Source organism: Lissotriton vulgaris, chromosome 3_1, assembly GCF_964263255.1.
Source record: "Lissotriton vulgaris chromosome 3_1, aLisVul1.2, whole genome shotgun sequence".
NCBI lineage: Eukaryota > Metazoa > Chordata > Amphibia > Caudata > Salamandridae > Lissotriton > Lissotriton vulgaris.
This window is the reverse complement of record NC_141689.1, coordinates 1,981,211,024-1,981,224,936: the sequence shown is the minus strand read 5'-3', so window position 1 is coordinate 1,981,224,936 and position 13,913 is coordinate 1,981,211,024. Positions and strand designations below refer to the sequence as shown.

General features: G+C 43.4%; 1 protein-coding gene across 1 annotated transcript in view; it reads right to left on the bottom strand.

The window, feature by feature from the left end:
• LOC147728700 (endonuclease 8-like 3) overlaps positions 1-13,913 on the bottom strand; it is a 99,945-nt gene that overhangs the window by 61,277 nt on the left and 24,755 nt on the right. The window lies entirely within an intron of this gene.

Here is a 13,913-nt window from a genome sequence, read left to right as displayed (position 1 = left end):
TTTACAAAACCTTATTTTACTCACACAAAACCATTGAAATTCGCATATATAGTTAGTTGCACTAACTATATATCGCGCACCCGCAATCCACTGCTGATCATGTCACATATTACATCATTCATGACATGGTCAGTGACATCACTGATGACATCACTGATGACATCTCAAATGACATCACTGATGACATCACTGATGACATCACTGATGACATCACTGATGACATCTCATTTGACATTACTGATCACATCACTGATGACATCATTCATGTGATAATACGATGAACCTCTTCAGACTAATATAACCTTAGATACACTCAGTGTAAACAGACACTCATTCATGGAGTTACTCACACACCTAGTCCGTCATGCAAAGAATCAATCACACCTCCATTTCCTCAACTATACAGTTATACACACCTTACTTATTCAAACATATACTAACACATATTTACTCTCTTATTCAATCCCTGATACAAGTTCACAATGATCCATACAGCCACTCGCACATTCACTGGCTCTTATGCACAGTTATTTATATATGTCAACTCTCACATGTACTGTGTTTTACATATGTACTTACTTTGACATGTAGCACTGAGATATCCATTCACTCACCAATACACTCATGCACACAGTCAACCGCCCATACAGCTGTTTCCACATGCACTTTTGAACCCATACATCTAGTGAATCAACTGCTCACACATCTATGCACAGAGTCATACACCTCCCAGCCAGCCACCCACACACACACTCAGTCTCCCATACAAATACTTGGGCAACCAATCAATAACCCATATAGTTATTCATATAGCTACTGATCAACACATGCAGCAGTTTACAGAACAACAGACATAATGATGCACAAATTAAGACAGTTTAGTCACTAACCCATGCACTCAGTGAGACACATTTAATCACTCAATCATACAGTCAGTCATGCACCTGCTAAATCCTTCATCCAGACACTTATACATCCACTCATTCTTCAATATGTAAGACATATTTTAACTTTACAGAAACATACAGTCACTGGATGTTGTCATCAGTGATGTCACTGACCATGTCATGAATGATGTAATATGTGACATCATCAGCAGTGGATTGCGGGTGCGCGATATATAGTTAGTGCAACTAACTATATATGCGAATTTCAATGGTTTTGTGTGAGTAAAATAAGGTTTTGTAAATGCTAATTCCTAACTATATATGGTCTATAACCTATGGTTTTTTCAGTGAATATATATATATATATATATATATATATATATATATATATATACACACACACACACACCCATATATATACACACACACATGCATATATACCCACACACACACACACACAAACACACATTATATATATATATATATATATATATATATATATACACATACATACACACACACACACTTACAACCATATACAGATGTATGAAGGACAAGGATCAGCTATGGATAACATCTGGCAGATGCAAAGAGCAGTATGACCAGAGTCCCTGCTTGGGAAGTGCATATGAAGAGAGAGGCCCAAGACAGCATGCACCAACAATGCGTCTGGCGTAGAACCAACTTCTAACAAGGAAGAAACCAGACACGGTCTGAGACCTGAGGGAAGAACAAGGACAGAAGCACTTCCTAGCACGGAAGAGTAAGGAGTAGACAATACCACCAGAATCAAACACAGCCACCTCAGTGGCAAAAGTTGAAACAGCAGGTACCCAGTGCCTGTGAACGTGCCCAGTGTGTGGTAACATACCTTGCCAGAACTGGATTCGGAAAAGAAACTGGCTTACGGCAAAGACGGCCAACACAGGCAAAATGGCGGAAACACAGCAAAACGCTTGAAAAGACAGCCAAGGCAAGAAAAGGAGTATACGTGAACAGGCTGGGGGAGCCAGACTTGGCGTAAACCCAACAATATTCTGGAGAGGTCTGTATCCTCAGAGGCAGGAGGGAACTACGGACCAATCGTAAAGTACAAATATGTAAACTCCAAAGAGAGTTATGCTACCCTTGTGGGCTTGTACAGAGGAGAAGTCCTACAACAGGAGGTGGAGCGTGAAGAAGCGAAAAACATATCGCTATAAGTTATGTAGCATGAACTATAGTATAACTCCCAAGATAAATAACAATCCTAAGAGAACCTCGCCTGATCCTCAGTGAGGACCTGCACCACCCAGGAAGTACATTTCCTAGAGCATAGTACTCACACCACTTAGGAAGACACTTGCCGTGGCAAGTTAGAATGGTTATACAATAACCAATGAATACCCCACATAGGGTATGTTACATCCCTATAAAATGCAAAGGAACGCCTCTTGAGATGAGCTCTTATACAGAGGAAATAAAAATAATGATGGAAACAGCTGAGCAGCTTTACAGTCTGTCTGGGAAATAACAGCTTTAACCCAGAGACTGACACCAGAGAAAAGCAGTGGCAATACTGCAACCAATGCAAACAAAACAAGAAGTCCGCAACAAAGGACTAGAAAGAATGCCATTCACGGACAAGAGCCGCCGAGTCAGCATGAGTGTGAAAAAGATGGGCCTCCTTCTAAGGGCAAGTCCAGGAAAACTGCCAACAAGTAGCCAAGCATGGCGACACAGAGCAACAGACCTGGCCATCTCCAGACGCACAGAATCAATTGTGTCCATGGCTGATCAATTAAAAAATGTCAGCTCACGGCCATTCTGAAGTATCCGAGTCAGGTCAGCCCGAAGGCCTTCGAGAAAGGAGGGAAGGAGGCACTCAACCGAGTCCCGGTGGGTGAAAGTAGCCCGTGCAAACACACAGGTCTGTTCAAAGACCGAAAGGCAGAGCTCGTGGACGCAAACATTTGCGGACCACATGCCTCCAACCATCGAGATTTTCTTTTGGGTGGACGCATCGGATGAGAGGACAAAGGCCGCAAAGCTGAGGCTGTCTGGACAACTAGCCCGTAAGCCCTAGGGCAGTGGTTCCCAAACTTTTGACTCCTGAGGACCCCCATTGAGTCACCACAGGAAGCCGGGGACCCCCAAGCAATTTGTATGAGTTAAATTTCAAACATTAAAACAATAATTAGAATAAAATACACACGTGTGCACACAAAACAAATACTCAAAGTACTAAGGATTTTGGGGCCAGATGTACGACCATTTCATTTAGCTCCTCGCAATTGGTGACACACTGCGAGTGGCAAATTGCGAGTCACTAAATGAAATGTAGAACACTGTGTTTAACACTGTTTGGGATTCCCAATGGGGTATCAAATTGCGAGGTTCATTAATATTAATGAGCCTCTCGCAATTTGCGAGCCCATTGGGAATGCCAGCCCTCCCAGCGATGGTGGCCTGCTGGGCTCTGCAGGCCACCATGTCTCGGACTGCTTTTAAATAAAGAAGTTTTTTTGAAAAAAATGCAGCCTGTTTACCATGCATTTAAAAAAAAAAAAAAAGAAAATGAAACGTTTTCGTTTCATTTTCTAAGGGCAGGCAGAGGTCCCTGGGACCACTGCCTGCCCTGAAAAAATAATTTTGCATGCATTTGCAAAGGGGAAGGGGTCCCCTGGGGACCCCTTCCCATTTGCGAATGCATTACCATCTATTTGAAGTAGGTGGTAATTGTGACTGTTTTGCAACCACAAAACATTTGTACATGGTTTTGAGACTCGCTATTTGGAAGGGAATGCCCCTTATAAATAGCAAGTTGCAAAACCTATTTAGAGAGTCGTAAACAAATTGCGACTAGCTAAATATGCTATGTATATGGCCCAATGGGTGTTTGCATGCGCAAACGGGTTCGCGAACCCGTTTGCGCATATAAAAACAGATCGTACATCTGGCTCTTAGTATTTTATATTGAAGTAATAGCCACTCTGTCACATGTATTTCATTTGTTTTATAGCATCTCTCATACCATTGCAGGATGTCAGAGCACTTTACATCACACACATATAGAGACATTGAATCATACATGTAAATCAGTGTGTATATAAAATATTTAAAGAGTGCTTGGTCTGGAAAAGCACAAATTCAGGATTCAGAACATAACACAGTGGCTAGCAATGACTTTAACATTAAAAATGTATTTCCACCCAAATATATCTTTTTAGCAGCATCAGGATAATGAATAACTGGGGCAAAATATAAGTTACTAACTGGTACCATGCAGTTTACACGTAGCTCTTTGATGACAGTTTATAGGTCCCTCTGCTAGATTACGATTGTCACTTATGAAGTGCACAGTAACAAAAGAAACTCTGTGAAAAAGCAGTAACCACGAACCTATGCACATAAAATACTGCTTTTTAAGATGCATGTTACACATTCTTTGCATTAGGCACATTAACCCTCTGTGCAACATTAGTTAAATCAAAGCTGCCACTGAACAAAACTCTCCTTGCTCTCCAGCAGGTACATTAATCACTGGCATTCTCTTGACACTTTTATTGTTGCTGGAAAGCTGCTAATTATACAAGAAACATTTCTGTGCTTTTAAAAGTGTTGCCTAGGGACCCCCTGGGAATGTGTCACGGACCCCTGGGGGTCCGCGGAACACAGTTTGGGAAACACTGCCCTAGGGTGTAGGGAAAAACAGACTGGGTCATTTGGAGCCGGGCGGTGACTATGTGCGACAGCAGGATCCACCAGGTCACCCGAGGAGGGTCTCGCCCAGGTCCCAAGAAGAATGTCGTACAACGACTCACCAAAAGGTAGCAATGGCTCGACATCCACGTTGCTTGGTGGAGCGGATCCAAAAAAGGGATCGGAGGGCAGAGAGATAGAAACCAAAGGATCTTCAGTGCGAGGATGTCCAATGACATCCCCCAGGGGCCTCATCCTCCATTTGAAGAGGAGTAGTAAGGGACATCTTCAGCGAGCGCCAACAAGGCGGCACAGGGACGCGCTGATGAACGTTGAAGGAGGCTCCATTGAACGACGTCAGAACGGCATCGACGCAATATCCACTGTGATAGGAGACTGCTGTATGGGACGGAGTCGACTGGGAGACAAGTCCCCTGCGGCAGCCACATCAGACATCATCCTCACCAGGCTGTCCTCTGATGATGGAGGTGGACTGCGGCCAGACATTTGTATGGGAGGCCCCACCGACGTCACTGCGACTCCGCAGCCGGAGTCAGGGTACTCGATTGGTGCCAAGGGCGAACCTGCCAGCGAGCTCCTAATATGAATCCCTTCCATGTCTGTGGGGCCCGAAGGCGCGCCAGGGACTGTGGTCGTTCCAAAGATGGCAATCAAAGCCTGGTAATAGGCTTCCATTTGGGCTCTAGTCGCCCCAACACCAGGAAATACTGGAAAGGCGGGGTCGACTGCTGAGGGGCCGTGTCCGGTTGAGACCATGAACCATGGGCCCCAAGTTATTAACTACGTGACGCCAACGGAATTTGTGACTTCCTCTTGATTTTACCTCAGAAAGGCGAGCATCATCCTCGGGAACGACATTGTGACCTGTCCCGAACAGGAGTGCCAGTTTGAAAAGGAGACCAACAACGCTCTGACTTCGAATGAGATAGCAGGGCGGAAAACAATTTTATCCCCTGCAGGGGACTTTGCTTCGGCTGCCGATACGAGTCACACTCTTTTGGAGTCGGGGCGCTCACCCAAGCACCACATACAAACCACGTGTGGATCCATCGCCGACATCTGACGCGTACAGGTTTCATACGATTTAAAGCCAGAAGGCATCAACACACTGTTCCTAGATGCAAAAGGGTGTCAGTAAGACCAAGAACCATAACAGGCCAGAGGAACTGCTTCTTCTGGACCCGGGTCGCAGCACAGAAAAGAAGAAAACTGATTTCAGAGCACCAGGAGGGACTTATATGGCTACACTGACTTCACATCCGTGGACGACGTAAGACGGAGCCATGGAACGTCGTTCACAGGCACGCAGAGGCACTGCTGAAAAATCTCCAGATCGGCACCTGGAGGATATTCTAAGTTAAGGAATCTGTGGCTAGATGTCTATCAGATTCAATTATTTACATCACATCTATCTCACCACCAAACGGATAGCACAAAAATATCTGGATCCCAGAGATGCCTACTCCGGTTGCTCTGCCGATGCTGTGGAGTTTGCACACATGGTGTGGGAATGCCCCTCCAGAAGCACTGTCTGGGACGTAATACTCACCCATATCTCCCACACCCTGGGTTACCACTTGGCAAAGGATGACCCACATTGTTTGTTAGGTCTCACTGCGCGCAACAGTAAACGTAAATACCCCAAAACGTTCATTGACCTAACTCTAGTTCTTGCCAAACGGCAGGTCGCAATGTCCTCAAAGTCATCACCAGTCCTAAAGCTGTGGCTCTCAGATTTACGCCATGGAGTACTGGCTGAACAAGACACGCTACGCAGAGTCAAGGCGAGTAGTGGGGGGCCTGCCTCACCTCCGGACTGAGAAAGATATATGACTAAAGTGGAGTTCAATAACTTATTACAGTTGAGCGACTATGTCACTTCAATATAACGGGATTAGGGAAGTCACAACTTGGTTATAACAAGGAAATTAGTGATGGGCTATAACACGCTGATTTCAGGTTCCCATGGGACAAGGTACCCGTTGCTGTAAATTATAACAATATTGTAAGTCACATGGAGCTCCATGACAATATAGAGAAACATGACTGAAAGCAGAGCTCCTTAATATAGCCATGGAAATCTCAGGTGACTTGCAAATCAATATTAATGTATAGCAGAATGAATGGTATGCCTTATAATAAATGGCTGTATCACCACTCATCCGACAAATCACTTAAATACTTGGTCACTTGATCCTTGATATGAAAAAGATGATATGGTTGCAGATATGAAGAATAATAGCAGAATCTGTAGTAATAAATTAAAAGACATCAAAAAGTTGGGAATAAGTTGTTGCAAAAAAATAAAAATGTAAGCAGTTTAATGTAATCAACAAATGGTCTCTGTTAACAGATTCCTGAGAGCCTTGCTAGTTAATATGAACCATACACAACACTCAATGGGGTCGGTAATGGGAAATTCATATTAGGTAAAAAAGGAGAAATTGCTCCTTTTTTAGGTGTCCCCTCACTCACCAGGGTTGCCCCACGGTGACATGCTTCATCATTGGGGCCATCCCAGTCCTCTACGGGCTGGGGCGTGCTACAACTTGCGGGTTACCTAGGAGCACTTTTAAAGACTATGTGTGGTGCATATGCAATTGTGGAGTGGACTATGTGATGTATCTAAAAATACCTGCCCAGTAGGTTTACAATAAACTTTATTCCTGCCTCTAGGTGGTAGTATTAAAAACGGGGTGGGAAGATAGGGCGCCCTAAACGTAATGTGGCAAGGTGTACCTATCAACTCCTATCGTCAACATGTTTCGTGCATACCCCAAGCACTTCTTCGGGACTACGCAGAGACCAGCCCTGTGTTCGCCACTCCTTAGCTCAGTAATGAGTTATTTTAATAAGAGAATTAAATTGAATTAAATTAAATTGCAGCAAGCTATAATAAGTGCATGCAGTAATACCTACGTATTTAATCCAAACACGTGGTTCTTGTAAGATAAAAGACAACTTGAAAAATCAAGGGGTAGGTTACCCCAAACCTTAACACACATAGACCATGTTGTTGGATCGCTTCGGAAAACGTGATTACATTTCCCGTGGTCCTTGACGGACGTTTTTTCAAGTAAAAAACGTGATTGTTTCCATGCATAAAACGTGACAGTTCTCATGCATCAAAACGTGATAAAACACCTTTCTGTGACACACCCATACATATTTTTACATACATGTCATGGGACCTAACTGTGCCCCATGGATTCGGAGGGGTTCAGTATCCCAGCAAAATCTAGGAAGATAGGAGAAACGGGATATCGTAAATGGCAACCACAGGGTCGTTTTTGCATAGCAATGGTTTTTTGACCCGTTAGATGCAAGGGTAAACACCCTTCGTTAGTCCGATTTTCACTTACTTGCTTCAAGGATACCTCCCTCTTATAGGCACCTACTTGTGTTCCTCCGATCCGAATGTTACTCGACCGGGGGCTCAGTTTGTTTTTAAAGAAGGTCCCAGTCGCGGTTACTTCCGCATACGCGCCCGCACTCGATAAAGAGCTGGTGCATATGGATGGCTCTGGGCAATCACGGGTGGCGGCCATCTTAGGAGTAGGAGGTACTTTTTCATTACTTCAAATGGGACAATAAATATGTTTACGGGAAATTTCGGTGTCAAGAAATTAATTTAGAGTTTGTTATCTTCTATTTTATATTATCAGACAAAATGCCGTATTTTACCAAAAATATTTATGAATCATATTTTTAGGTTGGCGATCCAGATGTATTTCTTCAACTGGCCCCTTATATTTTTGGTGTCCTTCTAACTTATTCCCGAGGGTAGGTTATTGGTTATTTTCATTAATTGAAGAAGGACCAAGTAGCCCTCATGTGACAAACAATTTTTGCTAGGTATTCTCAGACTGGTGGTGGTGTACACTCAGATCTGTAAAGGAAAACAACCACAGTTAGTCTGTAACCAAACACCCACAGTTATTGGTTATTGGTTATTTGGATTGATTGAAGATCGGCTGAGTAGCCCTCATATGACAACATTTTAACTAAGTTTTCTCAGACTGGTGGTGGTGTACTCTCAGGTCTATAAAGGAAACACAACCACAGTTAGGATGTAACGAACACCCACAGTTGTTTAGTTTGGTTATTTCATTACCAGTACAACTTAATGACTCTGGGGTGGACTCATTCCTATCAGGTAAATTGTCCCCAGGGGATGTCATCGTTCAGACCCACTATGTGAGAGTGAAGTTTAACAACCCAGCGTTGTTCTTTTTCAAGTAGTTTCTTTTCCATTTCTGCATGTGGTTGTTGTATCTCCAGGACCACCGACCGCATATCATTAGGGGTATGTCCTTTTTCCAAGAAGTGAGTGGTCATTCTTGTATTGGAATGTTTGCATCTAAAGTTGCTGCGATGTTCCACCATCCTCGTATTGACCTTCCTGGTAGTCATACCAATGTAGTGTAAGTTACAACTACATGTAATCATATACACAACACCTGTTGTGTTGCAATTGGAAAAAAAGACTTCAAGTCCCAAATCAGGCAGTTGTTACATGTTACTTGTTTGGTTGCACTAGTGAGATGGCACACACTGCATTTGGAACATGGGTAGTGTCCCAAAGGCAGTGGGTGTAGGCGTCGGATGGGACCCTCCACATTTTTTGGACGTGTGTGGACTACCAAATCTTTTAGGTTTTTTCCTTTTCGGTGGCTAAACATGGGTTGGGTGAGGTTGAGGCCACCACTATTCAATGTTTTCCAATGTCTCTTGACAATTTTTGTTACTTTCTGTGAGGCTACAGTATAAGTAGTAACACAGATGGGTCTTCTTTCAGAGTCACTTGTAGATTGTTCTCTGGGTTTTGTTTCTAAGAGTGCATCTCTGTTGTTGTTTGATGCTCTCTTTTTAGCCTTCGAGACAATTTTTTGTGGGTATTGTCTCTGGCGTAATTTTGTGCACAGTTCTCCAGCCTGGATCTCATAATCTCGTTTTTCCGAACAGTTTCGCCTTAGGCGTAAAAACTGTCCGAAAGGTAGATTCTCACGGAGCGGTCGAGGATGAAAACTTTCAAAGTTTAATAAACAGTTTCTCGACGTAGGTTTAAAGTGTGTCGTGGTCGTCAGTTTACCTCTGTCCGCTCTGATGTTCAAGTCAAGAAAGAGCAACTGGTCTCTACTCATTGTAGAGGTAAATTTTAGAAAAGGGTCTTGCAGACTCAGCCAATCTAGAAAGAGGTTTACTTCCATCTCATTGCCATTCCAGATGAGGATGACATCATCAATATAACGTCTCCACATCTGGATCTTTGTGGAGAACGGATTGTTGGGAGTCAGAATTCTTTTATTCTCTAGCTAGTGGACATATAGTCCAGCCACGCTCGGCGCGAATGTGCTTCCCATGCTAGTTCCATGGGATTGTCTGTACATGGTTTGCTGAAAAAGGAAAAAGTTTTCGGTCAGTGCAAGGCGGCAGCATTCTAACACCACATGTCTTGGTGTCTTGTATTGCCACTCATTTTCAAATAGAATTTCCTCCAAGATCTGTAACGTTTCTCTGTGGGGCAAGCTCGTATAAAGGCTCTCCACGTCGAGCCCAACCATTATTTGTGTTGTAGGGTCAAACGTGAGGTCCTTAATGAGGCATAATACTGATTTGGTGTCTTGCAGATATGTCTCTGTTTGTTGCACTAACGGTCTTAGAAAGGCATCTGCAAACTTGGACAAGGGCTCTAAAATAGACCCAATCCCAGAGACAATAGGTCTCCCTGGTGGATTCACTAGTTTTTTGTGGATCTTTGGAATCGTATAAAAATATGGAGTCCTTGGGTGTTTACTCTCCAAAAAATCTGTTTCCTTTTTAGATAACCAGTCATTTACTAGACATTCCTCCACCATTCTTGCAATTTCGATTCTCAAGCGTTCTGTTGGGTCCACAGTTAGGATTTCATAATTCCGTTGGTCGGCTAACAGTCTAAGACATTCATTATCATAGTCTGTTGAGTTTTGTACCACTATTGCTCCGCCTTTATCAGCCGGTTTTATTGTGATGCTTGTGTCGTTTGCCAATTCGTGTATTGCCTCCTTTTCTGTTCTACTAGTGTTGTAGAATGTTTTCAGTGATCCAGTATCCAAATCCATCACATCCTTTAGGATTGCCTTTTCAAAAGCCAGCAGTTCTACTGGTAGACTTGCTGCCGGTGGGGTGAAAGAAGATTTTTTCTTCAGTCCTGTATCGCTTGCAGCTCCCACTGACTGTGGTTTGTCTTTGAAATAGACTTGTAGTTTTATGCTCCGAACAAACTCCTTCAGTTCGCAGTATAGCTTGAATTTGTCCAGATTTGTTGTAGGGACACAAGTTACAACCGAAATCAGCCTAAGAACAGACGAGGCAGAGCAGGGAGGATGAGAAACAGAGGGAATTTCTGGCAACCTTACCAGGGACCACCACCACAATTTTTCTACGGCCATCCGCCCTTTCAACAACCTTATCCGCATCAACCTTTTCCATTTTGGGACAACACCCAGATGCCAGGGATGCCACAGCAGCCTTTTTTAGGGAGAGGCAAGAGAGCAGGAAGAGGAAAAACCAGAGGGCAACAGGTGCAATGGGCACAACCACTGGAAACAGTCAGAACACACACGAGGAGCCAAGGGCCGGTGACGACACCGTCAACCAGCAACATCTGAGCCTAGTGGTGAACCTTTCAAAAAAAGTCCTCACACCAGACCAAAATACGGTGTTAGAAAAGGGTCTAGGTTTTGTCCCTACAACAAATCTGGACAAATTCAAGCTATACTGAGAACTGAAGGAGTTCTCGACAGCTCCGTGAGAATCTACCTTTCGGACAGTTTTTACGCCTAAGGCGAAACTGTTCGGAAAAACGAGATTATGAGATCCAGGCTGGAGAACTGTGCACAAAATTACGCCAGAGACAATACCCACAAAAAATTGTCTCGAAGGCTAAAAAGAGAGCATCAAACAACAACAGAGATGCACTCTTAGAAACAAAACCCAGAGAACAATCTACAAGTGACTCTGAAAGAAGACCCATCTGTGTTACTACTTATACTGTAGCCTCACAGAAAGTAACAAAAATTGTCAAGAGACATTGGAAAACATTGAATAGTGGTGGCCTCAACCTCACCCAACCCATGTTTAGCCACCGAAAAGGAAAAAACCTAAAAGATTTGGTAGTCCACACACGTCCAAAAAATGTGGAGGGTCCCATCCGACGCCTACACCCACTGCCTTTGGGACACTACCCATGTTCCAATTGCAGTGTGTGCCATCTCACTAGTGCAACCAAACAAGTAACATGTAACAACGGCCTGATTTGGGACTTGAAGTCTTTTTCCAATTGCAACACAACAGGTGTTGTGTATATGATTACATGTAGTTGTAACTTGCACTACATTGGTATGACTACCAGGAAGGTCAATACGAGGATGGTGGAACATCGCAGCAACTTTAGATGCAAACATTCCAATACAAGAATGACCACTCATTTCTTGGAAAAAGGACATACCCCTAATGATATGCGGTGGGTGGTCCTGGAGATACAACAACCACATGCAGAAATGGAAAATAAACTACTTGAAAAAGAACAACGCTGGGTTTTTAAACTTCTCTCTCACATAGTGGGTCTGAACGATGACATCCCCTGGGGATAATTTACCTGATAGGAATGAGTCCACACCAGAGTCATTAAGTTGTACTGGTAATGAAATAACCGAACTAAACAACTGTGGGTGTTCGTTACATCCTAACTGTGGTTGTGTTTCCTTTATAGACCTGAGAGTACACCACCACCAGTCTGAGAAAACTTAGTTAAAATGTTGTCATATGAGGGCTACTCAGCCGATCTTCAATCAATCCAAATAACCAATAACCAATAACTGTGGGTGTTTGGTTACAGACTAACTGTGGTTGTTTTCCTTTACAGATCGGAGTGTACACCACCACCAGTCTGAGAATACCTAGCAAAAATTGTTTGTCACATGAGGGCTACTTGGTCCATCTTCAATTAATCAAAATAACCAATAACCTACCCTCGGGAATAAGTTAGAAGGACACCAAAAATATAAGGGGCCAGTTGAAGAAATACATCTGGATCGCCAACCTAAAAATAGGATTCATAAATATTTTTGGTAAAATACGGCATTGTGTCTGATAATATAAAATAGAAGATAACAAACTCTAAATTAATTTCTTGACACCGAAATTTCCCGTAAACATATTTATTGTCCCATTTGAAGTAATGAAAAAGTACCTCATACTCCTAAGATGGCCGCCACCCGTGATTGCCCAGAGCGATCCATACGCACCAGCTCTTTATCGAGCGTGGGCGCGTATGCGGAAGTAACCGCGACTGGGACCTTCTTTAAAAACAAACTGAGCCCCCGGTCGAGTAACATTCGGATCGGAGGGACACAAGTAGGTGCCTATAAGAGGGAGGTATCCTCGAAGCAAGTAAGTGAAAATCGGACTAACGAAGGGTGTTTACCCTTACATCTAACGGGTCAAAAAACCATTGCTATGCAAAAACGACCCTGTGGTTGCCATTTACGATATCCCGTTTCTCCTATCTTCCTAGATTTTGCTGGGATACTGAACCCCTCCGAATCCATGGGGCACAGTTAGGTCCCATGACATGTATGTAAAAATATGTATGGGTGTGTCACAGAAAGGTGTTTTATCACGTTTTGATGCATGAGAACTGTCACGTTTTATGCATGGAAACAATCACGTTTTTTACTTGAAAAAACGTCCGTCAAGGACCACGGGAAATGTAATCACGTTTTCCGAAGCGATCCAACAGCATGGTCTATGTGTATGCCTACCCCTTGATTTTTCAAGTTGTCTTTTATCTTACAAGAACCACGTGTTTGGATTAAATACGTAGGTATTACTGCATGCACTTATTATAGCTTGCTGCAATTTAATTTAATTCAATTTAATTCTCTTATTAAAATAACTCATTACTGAGCTAAGGAGTGGCGAACACAGGGCTGGTCTCTGCGTAGTCCTGAAGAAGTGCTTGGGGTATGCACGAAACATGTTGACGATAGGAGTTGATAGGTACACCTTGACTCATTACGTTTAGGGCGCCCTATCGTCCCACCCAGTTTTTAATACTACCACCTAGAGGCAGGAATAAAGTTTATTGTAAACCTACTGGGCAGGTATTTTTAGATACATCACATAGTCCACTCCACAATTACATATGCACCACACATAGTCTTTAAAAGTGCTCCTACGTAACCCGCAAGTCGTAGCACGCCCCAGCCCGTAGAGGACTGGGATGGCCCCAATGATGAAGCATGTCACCGTGGGGCAACCCTGGTGAGTGAGGGGACACCT